This window comes from Balaenoptera musculus, chromosome 19 (assembly GCF_009873245.2).
Source record: "Balaenoptera musculus isolate JJ_BM4_2016_0621 chromosome 19, mBalMus1.pri.v3, whole genome shotgun sequence".
NCBI lineage: Eukaryota > Metazoa > Chordata > Mammalia > Artiodactyla > Balaenopteridae > Balaenoptera > Balaenoptera musculus.
The window spans coordinates 43,467,966-43,485,898 of record NC_045803.1 but is presented as its reverse complement, the minus strand read 5'-3'; the positions used below and the strand labels follow the sequence as shown (position 1 = coordinate 43,485,898).

The following is a 17,933-nucleotide window of genomic DNA, read 5'->3' as shown; positions in this document are numbered from 1 at the left end:
CAGTTTAAGATTTTTCCTGTCCTATATATTTTTTTAATTTGAAACTAACTCAGTTCCAAAAGTCAAAACTATATAACTGTTTACAACAAAGGTATGCACAGAGCTAGATGCCCTTCCCTCTCATCCCGTTTCCCCTTGACCTCTAGATAATCCATTTCATTTGTTTCTGATTTATCCTTGTGTCTTCTTTTGCAAAAATAAGTGTGTGTGTGTGTGTGTGTGTGTGTGTTACACTTTGGAAGACACAAGCCTGGGCTGTATTTTGTTCACTGCTCTATATGCACGTAGATCAGTGCCTGGAACATGGCAGGTGCTCAATAAATATTTACTGTTGCATATATTTGGCATTTAATATTAACTTATTAAAAGGTGATATATATATATCCTAACTCCCAACCCGTTACCTCAAAGTGTTTTGACTAGCTGGCCATGAATCACAACTTTCTACCAACTGGTTTAAGAATTCTATTTTCAGGGCTTCCCTGGTGGCGCAGTGGTTGAGAATCTGCCTGCCAATGCAGGGGACAGGGGTTCGAGCCCTGGTCTGGGAAGATCCCACATGCCACAGAGCAGCTAGGCCCATGAGCCACAACTACTGAGCCTGCGTGTCTGGAGCCTGTGCTCCGCAACAAGAGAGGCCGCAATAGTGAAGAGGCCCGCGCACCGCGATGAAGAGTGGCCCCACTTGCAGCAACTGGAGAAAGCCCTCGCGCAGAAACAAAGACCCAACACAGCCAAAAAAATAAATAATTATTAAAAAAAAAAAAAGAATTCTATTTTCAGTTATTGAAGACACAGCCAGAATACTAGCTTGGTTGTGGAGACATTTTAGGGTTGTCTTTAAACTTAGGATGGATTTTATAAGTCATAGAGTTTCACTCCTGGCCAGGAGGAAGTAAAGGGGTTCACATTTACCCTCTCACCCAAAACAAAAGATAAGGTACGGGAAATGACAGTTTTCAGCTTCTGGAGGTCAGGCAGGGCAGTGTGCTGATCCGTGAGAGAGGAGACAAATGAGGTGAGTGCCACAATTGCACTAGTTTGATGTCTAGAGAGAACTTCCAGAAGGAAGAGGTGTAGCCAGAAGTCTTGAGTTGCAGCAACAGAGCTGGGAGTCCAGGAGGGCCCAGACATATCGGAAAGGAGAGAGCATCACAGCACACGAGAGAGAGAGAGAGAGAGAGAGAACGCACACGCACGAGCACCGCAGGTTTGCAAAAGGGCCCCCACGAGTCCTCAGGTAAGTACCGATCAGCGCATTATGTGAGGAGCTTCCTGAAGCTGGGGAAAGAAATACCCCCAAAAACAGGAAATAATCCTCAAAGTTCACCCAAGGCCAGGAACACTTCATCTTTCTGCTATGCAGAGTGGAAAACCTGCTAATTCTTGGGCATCAGGCAAGTACTCAGGAGCAGGAAACTATTATTTCCAGACTGAAGGCTCCTCTGGTCTAGCCCAAAACAAACCTCAAAAGGATCCTACTCCTACCTAGTTCAATGGCCAGAACTAGTCTTGTGGCCCCACCCAATCCCAGGGGAACAAGAAACACCATCCCAGTGTCTCGAAGGAGGGGTGCTAGAAATGCTGGGCGAACAGCACTAGTGACAACCACCATTGCAGAGATGCAGACATGTGGCCTTGAAACAAACTTGTGAGCAGGAACGTTATGATAAAGAGGGTTGTAAATGCATGCACAGCAAATTGTTAATTCCAGCTTTTCAATCCTAAGGACTAGAGGTTTTAAAAGCTTAGGAACTTCCAAAGGATTGCTTTCTTTCACCTGCCGATGGCTTTACTGTGCAGAAGGGGAGGGAGTTCTCTCCTAGTCCCCTTAGAGCTATATCTCAGAGTTGGGCCGCAGGGTTCATTTTTATCAGGAAGGAGCTAAGGCAGAGCACAGTTCTGATCTAATTCTGGAAAGAATAAGAGGCCCAAAGTAAAGAGAAGCAGAAGAAAACTTCATCAAGAAGACAAGAACAAAGTGGCCTCTAGAGTCTATTCCAGAAACACAGGAAATCCGAAACTCCCCGATTACGGCAGCATCAGCCAGGCGATGGTCACACGAGAGACCAACAAACCCACATATCCACGAACCCATTCACTTAAGTCTACTCCCCCACACAACCCATCTATTTTGCTTACATGCGAAGAAGCAAAACTCATACTAAAATGGTGTAAATAGTAAAAAGTGAACTATAGGGAGCTTTGTTTATATACGTGCCAAAACAGGGCTTGCCTTAACATCAAAGGACACAGGCAAATTTAAGTCCTCTGGCCTATGTGAGACACACATATGAGAAATATTAAAAGGCAATATTTGGGAGTCCCCTGGTGGCCTAGTGGTTAGGATTCTGGGCTTTCACTGCCGTGGCCCAGGTTCAATACCTGGTCAGGGAACTGAGATCCTGCAAGCTGCGGGGCACAGCCAAAAAAATAAATAAATAAAAATAAAATAAAATTTGCTTTATAAGGGTGTAATAGAAAGATGCAAATGCTTGCCCTCACCAAAACCCACTAAATCAATCATCTAGGCAGGAATGACTGCCCAGAAATAAATGGATTGTTTCATATTATGTAGCCATATTTGAAAACAAAGATCTTTTAACTAAAAAATCTAAATTTCTAGCACACTATTATTTTAATTAAATGTGAAAAATGAAAATGAATCTTTGATTTGGGGTTTAATAGTAAAACGATATAAACTGTGCTGATGTTCTATATTTAGCTTGCTTTCAAGAATACCAATGTAGGGGGCTTCCCTGGTGGCTCAGTGGTTGGGAATCCATCCGCCAATGCAGGGGACACGGGTTCGAGCCCGGGTCGTGGAAGATCCCACGTGCCACAGAGCAACTAAGCCCATGTGCCACAGCTACTGAGCCTGAGCTCTAGAGCCCGCGAGCCACAACTACTGAATCCGTGTGCCACAACTATCGAAGCCCACACGCCTAAAGCCTGTGCTCCGCAACAAGAGAAGCCAATGCAATGAGAAGCTCGTGCACCACAACGAAGAGTAGCCCCCGCTCGCCACAATGAGAAAGCCCGCATGCAGCGATGAAGAAAAAATGCAGCCAAAAATAAAAAATAAATAAATTAAAAAAAAGAAAAAGAATACCGATGTAGGAAACACTTGTTAATGTAAGTAAGTTGTCCTTGAAAGCTTTGATTACTAGGTCAGGATATTCAGAACTCATATTTAACCAGAATTCTACTGAGGAACATTCCTTGCTTGACACTTCTGTACCGCTATCTTCTTTAATACGTGATATGGTTAAAAGCTCTGTGTCATCGACATTTCTGAAACACTCTCCCAAGGAAGCAGTGGCACCCTAATTCACAGCCAAGCAGCAAAACTATGGGGCATCTAGAAGAATACCCCACAATTATTAGCAAATCATTAGCAATTTTTACCCCAGTACATACAGACAGGAAGAAATCTAGAGTGGAAATGCTGAACATGTCCAGATCACTGTTTTGTTTTTTTTTTTAATTTATTAACTTTATTTATTTTTGGCTGCATTGGGTCTTCGTTGCGGTGCGCGGGCTTCTCATTGCGGTGCCTTCTCCTGTTGCGGAGCACGGGCTCTAGAGCACAGGCTCAGTAGTTGTGGCACACGGGCTCAGTAATTGTGGTGCACGGGGATCTTCCTGGACCAGGGCTTGAATCTGTGTCCCCTGCATTGGCAGGTGGATTCTTAACCACTGTGCCGCCAGGGAAGCCCCCTAGATCACTGTGTTTTTGTGTTCACGCATTCGGAGGTAAATTCTCATAAATGAAACCTTTTGCGTAATTAAGACAACGATGAGACTGTAGTTCTGTGAAGCACAGTGACAAAGAATTGTGCTGCACATTTACCAATAGCTGCTTACACCTCTTCAAACGCTAGGTGTTTTCTTTCTACACTTTTCACAAAGCTCAGTGCCTGGATCTTGAATCATATTTAACAAATGCTTGTGGAACTGAATGTATGATTCAGACCAGTTTGGAGAAAATATTCAAGAGGCAAGAAATACTTTTTCCAAACTTTTCTTCTAGTTTGCTCTTGGAAATTATAAATGAGTTCCTTGTACTGGAGGTGTTCATGCAAAAGCTGAAGAATTACTAGTGACGTGAAAAGGATCAAGCATTGAAAATGGGTCCCTTCTGTACTTTAAGTTCTCTCATCTGGCACCAAAACTCAATTTGCTACATCAGATAAAATCTCTTCACAACACATGCATGCCATTTCAAGAGAAATTTGAGTTTAACTAAAGCGGTCTAAGCCCAACAGAGGGTGACCTACTTTACACAATATATAATATGACAAAATTCCAGCAGGACACACAGGAACACAGGGAGTCCAACATAACAGTGTGTGTTCTGGGCAGCAGTGATCGTGGCAGTGAGACAGGAGGGCAGGATGGGATGGAGCTTACAGTAGAAGAATTATCTCTCTCCTAATACCAAGGACCTATTCCCTCCAGGGATACTTGGATGGTAGCCACAGGAACCACTGAGGACAACAGATGCCCAGGTCCCCAGACAGGCCCAAGCACGGCTCTGAGCTGTTGTGCTAAGTCCATCACCTGCAGCTCAGAGAAAAGCATGGGGGCTTTGGGGACTTCCTGTGCAAAAAAGCAGCCACACGTGTGGATGCAGTGCCTTAGCAGGTGACTAAAATGAGGCTGTTTGTGTTCTTTCATCGAGAGGAGGAAGGGGACTCCTGAGGGTTCTCCTGCCCCTGCTTTTTATTTCTTGTTAATGAAGACAACAAAGCTTCCTACAGCTCCATGGTGCTGGCCTGCTCCCTGGGGATGTGGGGAAGGCCTTGAGGACACTGTTTTCAGTCGATACACAGTGCCCAGGACATACACACACCTGGGACAGAGGCCTGCTCAGAGAAGATCATGGAAATTGTACAATCTTAAACTGACAGCAAATTAAAGCTAGAGGGACCTTTAAGAAAATGCAGCCCCAACCTATATTTTTACAGATGAGGCAACCAGGCCTCAGAGAGATGAGCATTAGCAGTTAGCACTAGCACCTGGAGCTAGGTGCAAGAATTTTGACCCTAACTCTGATAACAAGGGGCTAGGAGCTGGCTCTGAAGTCCAAGGGCCTGAGTTTAAATTATGGACTACACCACTGACTAGCTGTATAGCTATGGACTAGCCAATAACCACTTGGTGCCTGTCTCCTTATCTGCAAAATGGGGGTATTAGTCCCTACCTCACAGTTTGGGAGTTTCTCAAATGTTAAAAATAGAGTTACCAGCAATTCTGCACCTAGGTATCTACCCAAGAGAGGGAAAAACATGTCCACACAGAAACTTGTATACAAATGTTCACAGTATCATTACTCATAATAGCCAAAATTGGAAACAACCCAAATGTCCTTCAGCTAGTGAATGGATAAACAAAATGTGGTTTATCCATACAGTGGAATATTATACAGTTGTAAAAAGGAAGGAAGTACTGACATGGATGTGTAACAGAGAAAACAAACCTGACTCCATCCTGGATCTATTCCTTTGTGCTTTGTTGCCTGTACTTAGTCATGCTGGATCTGCATCTTTTGTAAAAGCATGTTGCCTTTAGCCTGAAATATACAGGATAGCCCAATCTCAAGGCTCTGACCTTTAAAGGTATAACACTTTTCCATGCATATAGAGATAAAAAGCTGCAGAACAGAAAATAACAATTGTCTTGTTGGAGGTTTATAGGAACACTGTGATCTGACCTATGTGGACAGCTGCAAGAACAAAGGATTCCGTCACTAAAAGGTTTGCAACAACCAGCCACATCCCCTCTGCTTTTAGTGTAAAAGAAGCCTGAATTCTAAGTTGGGTAAGATGGTTCTTTGGGACACTAGTCCACCATCTTCTGGGCCTGCTGGCTTTCCAAATGAAGTCGCAGTTCCTTGCCATAACAACTTGTCTCTCCATTTATTGGCCTGTCGTGACAAGCAGTACCAGCTTGGAATTGATAACAGATGAATCTTGAAAACATTACGCTAAATGAAAGAAGCCGGTCTCAAAAGACCATGTAATGTATGATATCATTTATAAGATACCTGGAATGGGCAAATCCACAGAGGCAGAAAGTAGATTAGTGGTTACCTAGGACCAATGGTTGGGGACAGGCAGGGATGGGGAAAAGGCAGGGGAAATGGAGAGTGATTGCTAATGGGTACGAGGTTTCCTTTGCGGAATATACAGGATAGCCCATTCTCAAGGCTCTGACCTTTAAAAGTATAACACTTTTCCATGCATAGAGAGACAAAAAGTTGCAGAACAGAAAATAGCAATTGTCTTGTTGGAGGTTTATATGAACATTGTGACCTGACCTACTTGGACATGGACAGCTGCAAGAGCAAAGGATTCCAGCACCAAGAAGTTTGCAACAACCAGCCACACCCCTTCCCTCTTTAATATAAAAGAAGCCTGAATTCTAAGTTAGGTAAGATGGTTCTCTGGGACAGGAGTCCACCATCTTCTTGGTCTGCTGGCTTTCTGAATAAAGTTGCTGTTCCTTGCCCCAACAGCTTGTCTCTTGATTTATTGGCCTGTCATGCGGTGAGCAGTAATGAGCTTGGACTCAGTAACTCCTTCTGCCTATAAAAGTCTTTTATTTTGTACAGCTCCTCGGAGCTCCTTTCTTTGTGCTAGATGGGATGCTGCCTGATTCATGAATCATTAAATAAAGCCAATAAGAGCTTTAAAATTTACCCAGTTGAATTTTAAGTTTTGGTGGTAGTGGTGGGATCTGAAGAAGACTCCTGATGACTTCATAGACAACAAGAAACACACGTGTTGATATCCACAAATGCTTTGAGGTTTTTTTTTTTTTTTGGCCACGCTGCGCGGTACGTGGGATATTAGTTCCCTGACCAGGGATTGAACCTGTGCCCCCTGCAGTGGAAGTGCAGAGTCTTAACCACTGGACCACCAGGGAAGTCCCTGAGTTCTCTTTCTTTGTCACTGTTTCTGAGGGTCATGGGTAAGTTCCTCTTGATACGAGCTCCACTCTCTGCATTGAGCTCCCGGTCTAACTGGCTTTCCAGTCCAGGATTCATGGGTTGGTCTAGACTGACAGGAGTCTCTAACAGAGCACCAGTCCTTAGCCCTTGGTTAGTCTGTGGTCCCAGGACACAGCTTAATGGGTCAGTTTGAGCTGACACCTGGAACCCAAGTCCCCAGCCCTCAGTTAGTCTGAGGGCTCAGTTAGTCCCCCACCCCTTTTTTCTTTAAATTTATTTATTTATTTTGGCTGCATTGGATCTTCATTGCTTCGTGTGGTCTCTCTCTAGTTGTGGCAAGCAGGGGCTACTCTCTGAGGCGGTGAGCGGGCTTCTCATTGCGGCGGCTTCTCTTGTCGCAGAGCATGGGCTCCAGGTGCGCGGGCTTCAGTAGTTGTGGCACGTGGGCTCAGTAGTTGTGGCTCACGGGCTCTAGAGCACAGGCTCAGTAGTTGTGGCGCATGGGCTTAGTTGCTCCGCGGCGTGTGGGATCTTCCCAGACCAGGGCTCGAACCTGTGTCCCCTGCATTGGCAGGCGGATTCTTAACCATTGCGCCACCAGGGAAGCCCGTTAGTCCCCTTTTGTTGGGTTCTGCTGGTTCGGTCTGTAGTTCCACTTTGGGAACCATTTGTGATGAGCACCTAAGGCCTTCTCTTGGCCAGTCCACAGTGCCATCTCCTTGGTTACTGCAGTGTCCACAGTTCCGTTTCCTTGGTTACTGTTGGTTTCTGTTAATGTGCATATGGGGTAAAGGAATAATAGATCTATTGTTAATGGGCATCTTGAAGCCAAAACCACAAAATTGGTGGGCACAGGTTGAGCATTTAAAAGCTGTTAGAATGCTCGCCATCTAACTGTAAGAATCCTGTGTTAAGATAAATTTGTCATGGAATGGGATAGGTCAACACTAGGTCACCTGCCACCTCAAGAAAATTTCCATACAATGAGGTATATTGTAAAACACCACAAAATCCCCAGCCCCGTGGCACATCCCTCTTAGGTATTAATTTGGCTCCAAGAGACCCAAGGCTTAACTAAAGAAATGAGATCTTCACGTTTCAAAGAATTGAGCATGCACCACCTGGCACAACTGCTTGTTATATGTCTAAGAACTGTGGTCCCAGAAGCTGTAGATATCTACTAAAATGGGAAAATCTTACTAAGGCAATTTAGAGTTGCAATGGCCATTATGGGCAATGTTCTAATTACACAAGTTTGTTCACTTTACGAAGTGCACTTGAAAGAATGGAACACTTATTTTAAGTGGTATGCAGAAGGCTCGGAAAGGCTTTAAGATTCCAAAATAACTTCACTGAAAGAGTCATTGCAAAAGGCTAATGAAAAATTAAAGGTGCAGTAGGTACTTAAAACAAAAGACTTTAAGACTGAGGTAGTTTCTACTACTCCTCTCTATCCTCCTTTCCCTGAGTACTCACAGTCTATTAGTCCTCTATCTGAATTGCCTTTCCACTCTGAATAAACTATAAAACTGTAACAAAAGTCGACCAAGTTAGTGACCTCACAGCTGCAACCAGTTCCAAGACCAGAAACCTGAAACACCTGGGACTCCCTCACTGCACCCTCCTAGGGGTCCATCAACAAAACACTGGCCCAGAATTGGTGTGTCATTTGCAATCAACCAGGACACTGGAAAAAAGATTGTCCTCAAAGGTTTTTGTCAAATCATTCTACACCAAACTGAATGGCCCCCATATCCACCCTTGAAGGAGGCCCCCAAGAGGGTGCCTCCCATGTGGATGGGACTCCAAGGGATTCTCTGGTAAACTCTACCAGTTATTCCCTTAAATATCCAAGGGGAAACTAAAATTAAAATTGGCGAAAAACCTTGCCAAATTCTGGTAGATACCTGGGCTACATTCTCTAATTTAAGCCCCATCTGCCCTGGAGCCTGCAGATGGGATCCTGGGAAAACTGACAGAAGTTGGCAAAAGATGAGAATTCTTACAAGAGCCAACTCTCCTGGATCTCTGTAGTGCCCAGTCAAGAGAGGAAGGTAAAAGTCCACATTGTCCCTTCCTTTCCAAATTTAGACTCTCATGAATTTGGTTTTGAGGTACCCATTGGTTACTGATCTTTCTCTCTCAGGGACAGCTTTTGCCTTCTCATTTGTCTTGTTTTGTCCTGTGAACTTGGCTTGGCTTTCTGTCTGGTTGTCAGTCATTGCATAAGCAGGAAACTCAACCATCAGGTTGGGCGCCCCAAAATATGACTGGGCAGAAATGTGGGTTTCACCCTGTTTTCTGCTAGACATGGCAGACAGATGTGGGTTGCACTCCATTTGCAGTGAGGATCCTACCAACTATTGGCAACTCTCAAGAGAATTGTCTTTCTCTCTTTGGGCTGTCTTTGGGAAGGTTCTGGATATTGGGGGATGGAGGGGGGAGTACCCTTTGCACTCTCTTTGGAGACTCCTCTTGCATCCAAGTGGTTGTTTAATACTGACAGGAATATTTACTCTCTGTGCCGGCTGAAACCTGACAAAATATTTGAAAGGATTTTTTTTTTTTAAGCAGCGCTATGGTCAGAATTGGCCAAAACAGAAGCTGATATTCAGAGCCTGATAGGAATCTTGTGAGTGTTTTTTTTTTTAAGGCCTTTTCCCCTAAGCTAAATGAAACTATGTACCCAGGGGGAAAGAAAAACATCCCAAAGACAAACAGCTCTAAATCTAGAACATAGGAATCCAGGAACCTTTTGATTTCCATCTTAGTTGAAGAGCTTCTCCTTGCTATAAAGAAGCAAATTAAAGATAATGTAGTTGGACGGGTGGATCAGACCCTTGGTGTCAAACAAGTTGCAATCCAATTTTTCCAGGAATTAAAAACAACTGTCCTTGTATTGAAAATTGGGGCTTTACAAGAACTGAAATGCAGCTCTAGAAGCAATTCAAAGCCCACCTTTCCTTTCTACCAATTCCCAAACCTCCCCTATCCATCTTAAAAGACTTACAGATATTGTAAAGCATCTGGACTTAGGGAACAAAAGTCTTTCTGGGTGAAACTTACATTCTTTCTCTGTGCCTTTTGAGATGGAAATGTTCTACCTGGTCTCCTTTAGGAACCAAGGTAATTCTTATCAGAAGGGGGAAAAAGGTTATTTGAAAACTAGGCCCATGAAAAATCTTAAAAATCTTCACCACAAGTATTACTGAAAAGCTTTAGTTATCTGAGCAGGACACCTTAACTTATTCCATCTGCCAGAAATACAATTTGGATCCAATTGTTCTATTTTAAACTAGTAAATTTTGCATTATTGTACCTGTCCCATAGCTAAAATTATAAAATGAAATCTGTAAGATCCTATTCGCATCTGTCTGTATGTTTATGTATGTCTATATGTTATAAATGTGTAATTTTTTTCTACCTCCAGATGGTATTATTTGTAGAGTTCTATTCAAGTTCATGTGGTCTAGGATAATCTTTGGTAAATAAAAGCTAGTTTGTTTGTGGTTTAATTAAAACAGGCATGCCTTTAGAGTTGTCAGCATTAAATATAATACTTTTATTCTACCTAGGTTTATTAAAAGTCAAATAAGTTCATGTTATCTCTGTTACAGAATTTGTCAGCAAGAAAAAGAATTTAACATGATGGTTAGCTGTTTAATGTCTCATGAAATTTTCTTGAGTAATCTAAACATAATTTTTAAGAAAAAGTAAATTAAATAGATGTAAGATAAAATTTTAAAAATCCTCAAAAAACTAAAAATAGAGTTGCCATATGATCCAGCAATCCCACTCCTTGGCATATATCCAGACAAAACTATAATTTGAAAAGATACATGCACCCCTATGTTCATAGAAGCATTATTTACAATAGCCAAAACATGGAAGCAATGTAAATGTCCATCAACAGATGAATGGATAAACAAGATGTGGTATATACACACACACACACACACACACACACATATACACACACAGTGGAATATTACTCAGCCATAAAAAAGAATAATGCCATTTGCAGCAACATGGATGGACCTAGAGATTATCATACTAAGTGAAGTTAAGTCAGAAAGAGAAAGACAAATACCATATGATGTCACTTACATGCGGAATCTAAGATACAACACAAATGAAGATATCTACGAAACAGAAACAGACCCACAGATACAGAGACAGACTTGTGGTTGCCAAGGGGAAAGGGGCATGGGGGAGGGAAGGATTGGAAGTTTGAGATTAGTAGCTGCAAACTATTATATATAGGATGGATAAACAACAAGGTCCTACTGTATAGCACAGGGAACTATATTCAATATCCTGTGATAAACTATAACAAAAAAATATGAAAAATACATATATGTAAAACTGAATCACTTTGTTATACAGCAGAAATTGACACATTATAAATCAATATACTTCAATACAATTTTAAAAAATTTATAACTGACCATTTCAACAATAATTATGCTTCACAGTATGTGTACTTAAAAATAGTTTCCAGGAATTCCCTGGCGATCCAGTGGTTAGGACTCCGTGCTTTCACTGCCGAGGGCCCAGGTTGATTCCCTGGTTGGGGAACTAAGATCCCACAAGCTGCGCGGCGCAGACAAAAAAAAACAGTTTCCAAAATCTTTTTGGTACTTGAAACCTTGAAGTTATGCTGAGATAAGTTAAGTGATGGATATTCATTAAATATCTAGGTCATTTCCAAACAAGATCAAATACTGAAACATTAATTACTGGTGTATCCACTTTTGGTTTTCTTTTACAGAGAAACTAAAAATATTTGGGTCTATTAGTAAATACCTTGTGTGCCACATAGAAAAATTTACTATGAGAAAGAATATACTTCTAGAAATTATAAAATGTATTCATAAATTTGCCAATTCATGGAATACTAATGTAACAGACAGTCCACAGTTGCTTACTTCTTAGTTTCAGGAGGAATAAAAGATTCTAAGGGTTAAAAATTCTAATCAATATATGTAATTAAAATGACTTACTACAGCCATTATGAAAAACACTATGGTGGTTCTTCAAAAAGTTAAAAATTGAACTACCATATGAAACAGCAATCCCACTTCTAGGTACACATACAAAGGAATTCAAATTAGTATCTCAAGAGGATATCTGCACAACGATGTTCACTGCAGAATTAATCACAATAACCAAGATATGGAAACAACCTAAGTGTCTGTCAACAGATGAAAGGATAAAGAAGATATAGTAAATATATACAATGGAGTATTATTCAGCCATGAGAAAGAAAGAAATACTGCCATTTGCGACAACATGGATGGACCTTAAAGGTATTATGCTAAGTGAGATAAGCCAGACATAGAAGGACAAATACTGTATTATATCACTTACATGTGGAATATCAAAAAACTGAACTTGTAAAAACAGAGAGTAGAATAGTGGTAACCAGGGGCTAGGGGGTGAGGGAATTGGAGAGATGTTGTTGAAGAGTACAAACTTACAACCAGGAGATAAATAAGTTCTGGAGATGTAATGCATAGCATAATGATTATAGTCAACTCTACTGTATTATAAATTTCAAAGTTACTAAGAGACTAAATCTTCACTGTTCTCAATACAAAAAGGAAATGATAAACATGTGACATTATAAAGGTGTTAGCTAATGCTACTGAATAATATTGCAATACATAAATGTACCAAAGCAACACATTGTACACCTTAAACTTACACAATGTCAATTACATCTCAATTTTTTAGAATTTTATTTCTATTTTTATTTTTTCATTTTTTGGCTGTGCCACACGGCATGCGGGATCTTAGTTCTCCAACCAGGGCTCGAACCTGCTTCCCCTGCAGTGGAAGTGCCAGAGTCTTAACCACTGGACCACCAGGGAAGTCCCTCAATTTTTAAAAACTACTTAGAAAAAATAACAGTTAAAGGGAACAACTGTATGAAAAGTAGATAAGGAAAGTAAAATGGTTCATTGTTTCAGAATGAGAAAAAGGAAAAAAAAAACAGGACAAGATCTGAATGGACATAAAAAAGTTATGAGGTTTATAAAAAAAGGAATCCTGGGAAAGGAACTTTATGTGTAGTCAAGCTGGCTAAGATTGGAATGAATTTAAGTTTTTCTAAAAAATAAGTTTTAATATCAACAGTACACTGGTGCAAAATTAGAATTTAGTTTTCTCTCTGTTAAAAGAAAAGAATTTTTTGGACTTTTGGTCTGCTTTTGAAAGATTGTGGAAGTTTCCTTAAGTCTTAAGTAATCTGCCCAGACAGCAAAGATTTTGTGTCTTACCAAAATAATTTACTGTGCATGTTTTCTTAAGTAATCAAAGACCTGATAAAGACAACACTGTCTTCTCAAAAGAGCTAAGTTTTGTTTACACTTAGGTAAATTTCTGTATTTGCCTTTAACATCATCTATTGTCATTTTGGTTAAATAGATAATTCAGTATTATTTCATAATGATCTGTGATCCTATTTAATCACATGTTCAAACCTTTTGACATTTTCCCCAAATCAGATTCTAAACAGAACCACAGAAGACCCAGAATTGCCAAAGCAATCCTGAGGAAAAAGAACAAAGCTGGAGGCATAACCCTCCCAGACTTCAGACAATACTACAAAGCTACAGTAATCAAAAGAGCATGGTACTGGCACAAAAAACAGACATATGGATCAATGGAACAGAACAGAGAAACCCACACACCTAAGGTCAATTAATCTCTGACAAAGGAAGCAAGAATATTCAATAAAGAAAAGATAATCTCTTCAGCGAGTGGTGTTGGGAAAGCTGAACAGCTGCATTTAAATCATTGAAGTTAAAACACTCCCTCACACCATACACAAAAATAAACCCAAAATGGCTTAAAGATAAATATAAGACAGGACACCATAAAACGCCTAAAAGAGAACATAGGCAAAACATTCTCTGACATAAATCGTAGCACTGTTTTCTTAGGTCATCTCCCAAGGCAATAGAAATAAAAGCAAAAATAAACAAATGGGACCTAATCAAATTTATGAGCTTTTACACAGCAAAGGAAATCATAAACAAAATGAAAAGGCAACCTATGGACTGGGAGAAAATATTGGCAAAAGACGTGACTGACAAGGGATTAATTTCCAAAATATACAAACAGCTCATACAAGTCAATACAAAAAAAACCCAAACAGAGTCAGCTCTACCCACCACCAGAGCCTCCCATCAAGCCTCTTAGATAGCCTCAACCACCAGAGGGCAGACAACAGAAGCAAGAAAAACTACGATCCTGCAGCCTGTGGACCAAAAACCACAGTTACAGAAAGATAGAGAAGATGAAAAGGCAGAGGGCTATGTACCAGATGAAGGAACAAGAAAAAACCCCAGAAAAACAACTAAATGAAGTGGAGATAGGCAACCTTCCAGAAAAAGAATTCAGAATAATGATAGTGAAGATGATCCAGGACCTCGGAATAAGAATGGAGGCAAAGATTGAGAAGATGCAAGAAATGATTAACAAAGACCTAGAAGAATTAAAGAACAAACAAACAGAGATCACCAATACAATAACTGAAATGAAAACTACACTAGAAGGAATCAATAGCAGAATAACTGAGGCAGAAGAACGGATAAGTGACCTGGAAGACAGAATGGTGGAATTCACTGCTGCAGAACAGACTAAAGAAAAAAGAATGAAAAGAAATGAAGACAGCCTAAGAGACCTCTGGGACAACATTAAACGCAACAACATTCGCATTATAGGGGTCCCAGAAGGAGAAGAGAGAGAGAAAGGACCAGAGAAAATATTTGAAGAGATTATAGTCGAAAACTTCCCTAACATGGGAAAGGAAATAGCCACCCAAGTCCAGGAAGCGCAGAGAGTCCCATACAGAATAAACCCAAGGAGAAACACGCCGAGACACATAGTAATCAAAGTGGCAAAAATTAAAGACAAAGAAAAATTATTGAAAGCAGCAAGGGAAAAACGACAAATAACATACAAGGGAACTCCCATAAGGTTAACAGCTGATTTCTCAGCAGAAACTCTGCAAGCCAGAAGGGAGTGGCATGATATACTTAAAGTGATGAAAGGGAAGAACCTACAACCAAGATTACTCTACCCGGCAAGGATCTCATTTAGATTTGATGGAGAAATCAAAAGCTTTGCAGACAAGCAAAAGCTAAGAGAATTCAGCACCACCAAACCAGCTCTACAACAAATGCTAAAGGAACTTCTCTAAGTGGGAAACACAAGAGAAGAAAAGGACCTACAAAAACAAACCCAAAACAATTAAGAAAATGGTCATAGGAACATACATATCGATAATTACCTTAAATGTGAATGGATTAAATGCCCCAACCAAAAGACATAGACTGGCTGAATGGATACAAAAACAAGACCCATATATATGCTGTCTACAAGAGACCCACTTTAGACCTAGGGACACATACAGACTGAAAGTGAGGGGATGGAAAAAGATATTCCATGCAAATGGAAATCAAAAGAAAGCTGGAGTAGCTATACTCATATCAGATAAAATAGACTTTAAAATAAAGAATGTTACAAGAGACAAGGAAGGACACTACATAATGATCCAGGGATCAATCCAAGAAGAAGATATAACAATTATAAATATATATGCACCCAACATAGGAGCACCTCAATACATAAGGCAACTGCTAACAGCTATAAAAGAGGAAATCGACAGTAACACAATAATAGTGGGGGACTTTAACACCTCACTTGCACCAATGGACAGATCATCCAAAATGAAAATTAATAAGGAAACAGAAGCTTTAAATGACACAATAGACCAGATAGATTTAATTGATATATATAGGACATTCCATCCAAAAACAGCAGATTACACGTTCTTCTCAAGTGCGCACGGAACATTCTCCAGGATAGATCACATCTTGGGTCACAAATCAAGCCTCAGTAAATTTAAGAAAATTGAAATCATATCAAGCATCTTTTCTGACCACAACGCTATGAGATTAGAAATGAATTACAGGGAAAAAAACGTAAAAAGGACAAACACATGGAGGCTAAACAATACGTTACTAAATAACCAAGAGATCACTGAAGAAATCAAAGAGGAAATCAAAAAATACCTAGAGACAAATGACAATGAAAACACGACGACCCAAAACCTATGGGATGCAGCAAAAGCGGTTCTAAGAGGGAAGTTTATAGCTATACAAGCCTACCTAAAGAAAGAAGAAAAATCTCAAGTAAACAATCTAACCTTACACCTAAAGAAACTAGAGAAAGAAGAACAAACAAAACCCAAAGTTAGCAGAAGGAAAGAAATCATAAAGATCAGAGCAGAAATAAATGAAATAGAAACAAAGAAAACAATAGCAAAGATCAATAAAACTAAAAGTTGGTTCTTTGAGAAGATAAACAAAATTGATAAGCCATTAGCCAGACTCATCAAGAAAAAGAGGGAGAGGACTCAAATCAATAAAATCAGAAATGAAAAAGGAGAAGTTACAACAGACACCGCAGAAATACAAAGCATCCTAAGAGACTACTACAAGCAACTTTATGCCAATAAAATGGACAACCTGGAAGAAATGGACAAATTCTTAGAAAGGTATAACCTTCCCAGACTGAATCAGGAAGAAACAGAAAATATGAACAGACCAATCACAAGTAATGAAATTGAAACTGTGATTAAAAATCTTCCAGCAAACAAAAGTCCAGGACCAGATGGCTTCACAGGTGAATTCTATCAAACATTTAGAGAAGAGCTAACACCCATCCTTCTCAAACTCTTCCAAAAAATTGCAGAGGAAGGAACACTCCCAAACTCATTCTATGAGGCCACCATCACCCTGATACCAAAACCAGACAAAGACACTACAAAAAAAGAAAATTACAGACCAATATCACTGATGAATATAGATGCAAAAATCCTCAACAAAATACTAGCAAACAGAATCCAGCAACACATTAAAAGGATCATACACCACGATCAAGTGGGATTTATCCCAGGGATGCAAGGATTCTTCAATATACGCAAATCAATCAATGTGATACACCATATTAACAAATTGAAGAATAAAAACCATATGATCATCTCAATAGATGCAGAAAAAGCTTTTGACAAAATTCAACACCCATTTCTGATAAAAACTCTCCAGAAAGTGGGCATAGAGGGAACCTACCTCAACATAATAAAGGCCATATATGACAAACCCACAGCAAACATCATTCTCAATGGTGAAAAACTGAAAGCATTTCCTCTAAGATCAGGAACGAGACAAGGATGTCCACTCTCACCACTATTATTCAACATAGTTCTGGAAGTCCTAGCCACGGCAATCAGAGAAGAAAAAGAAATAAAAGGAATACAAATTGGAAAAGAAGAAGTAAAACTGTCACTGTTTGCGGATGACATGATACTATACATAGAGAATCCTAAAACTGCCACCAGAAAACTGCTAGAGCTGATTAATGAATATGGTAAAGTTGCAGGATACAAAATTAATGCACAGAAATCTCTTGCATTCCTATACACTAATGATGAAAAATCTGAAAGAGAAATTATGGAAACACTCCCATTTACCATTGCAACAAAAAGAATAAAATACCTAGGAATAAACCTACCTAGGGAGACGAAAGACCTGTATGCAGAAAACTATAAGACACTGATGAAAGAAATTAAAGATGATACCAACAGATGGAGAGATATACCATGTTCTTGGATTGGAAGAATCAACATTGTGAAAATGAGTATACTACCCAAAGCAATCTACAGATTCAATGCAATCCCTATCAAATTACCAATGGCATTTTTTACGGAGCTAGAACAAATCATCTTAAAATTTGTATGGAGACACAAAAGACCCCGAATAGCCAAAGCAGTCTTGAGGGAAAAAAATGGAGCTGGAGGAATCAGACTCCCTGACTTCAGACTATACTACAAAGCTACAGTAATCAAGACAGTATGGTACTGGCACAAAAACAGAACCATAGATCAATGGAACAAGATAGAAAGCCC

The 17,933-nt window shown here is 40.1% G+C and overlaps 1 non-coding gene across 1 annotated transcript; it reads right to left on the bottom strand.

The window, feature by feature from the left end:
- Positions 1 to 6,857: 6,857 nt before the first annotated feature.
- TRNAG-UCC lies at positions 6,858 to 6,930 on the bottom strand. The gene has a single exon. It is a non-coding gene; the product is annotated as a tRNA-Gly (tRNA).
- Positions 6,931 to 17,933: the final 11,003 nt, after the last annotated feature.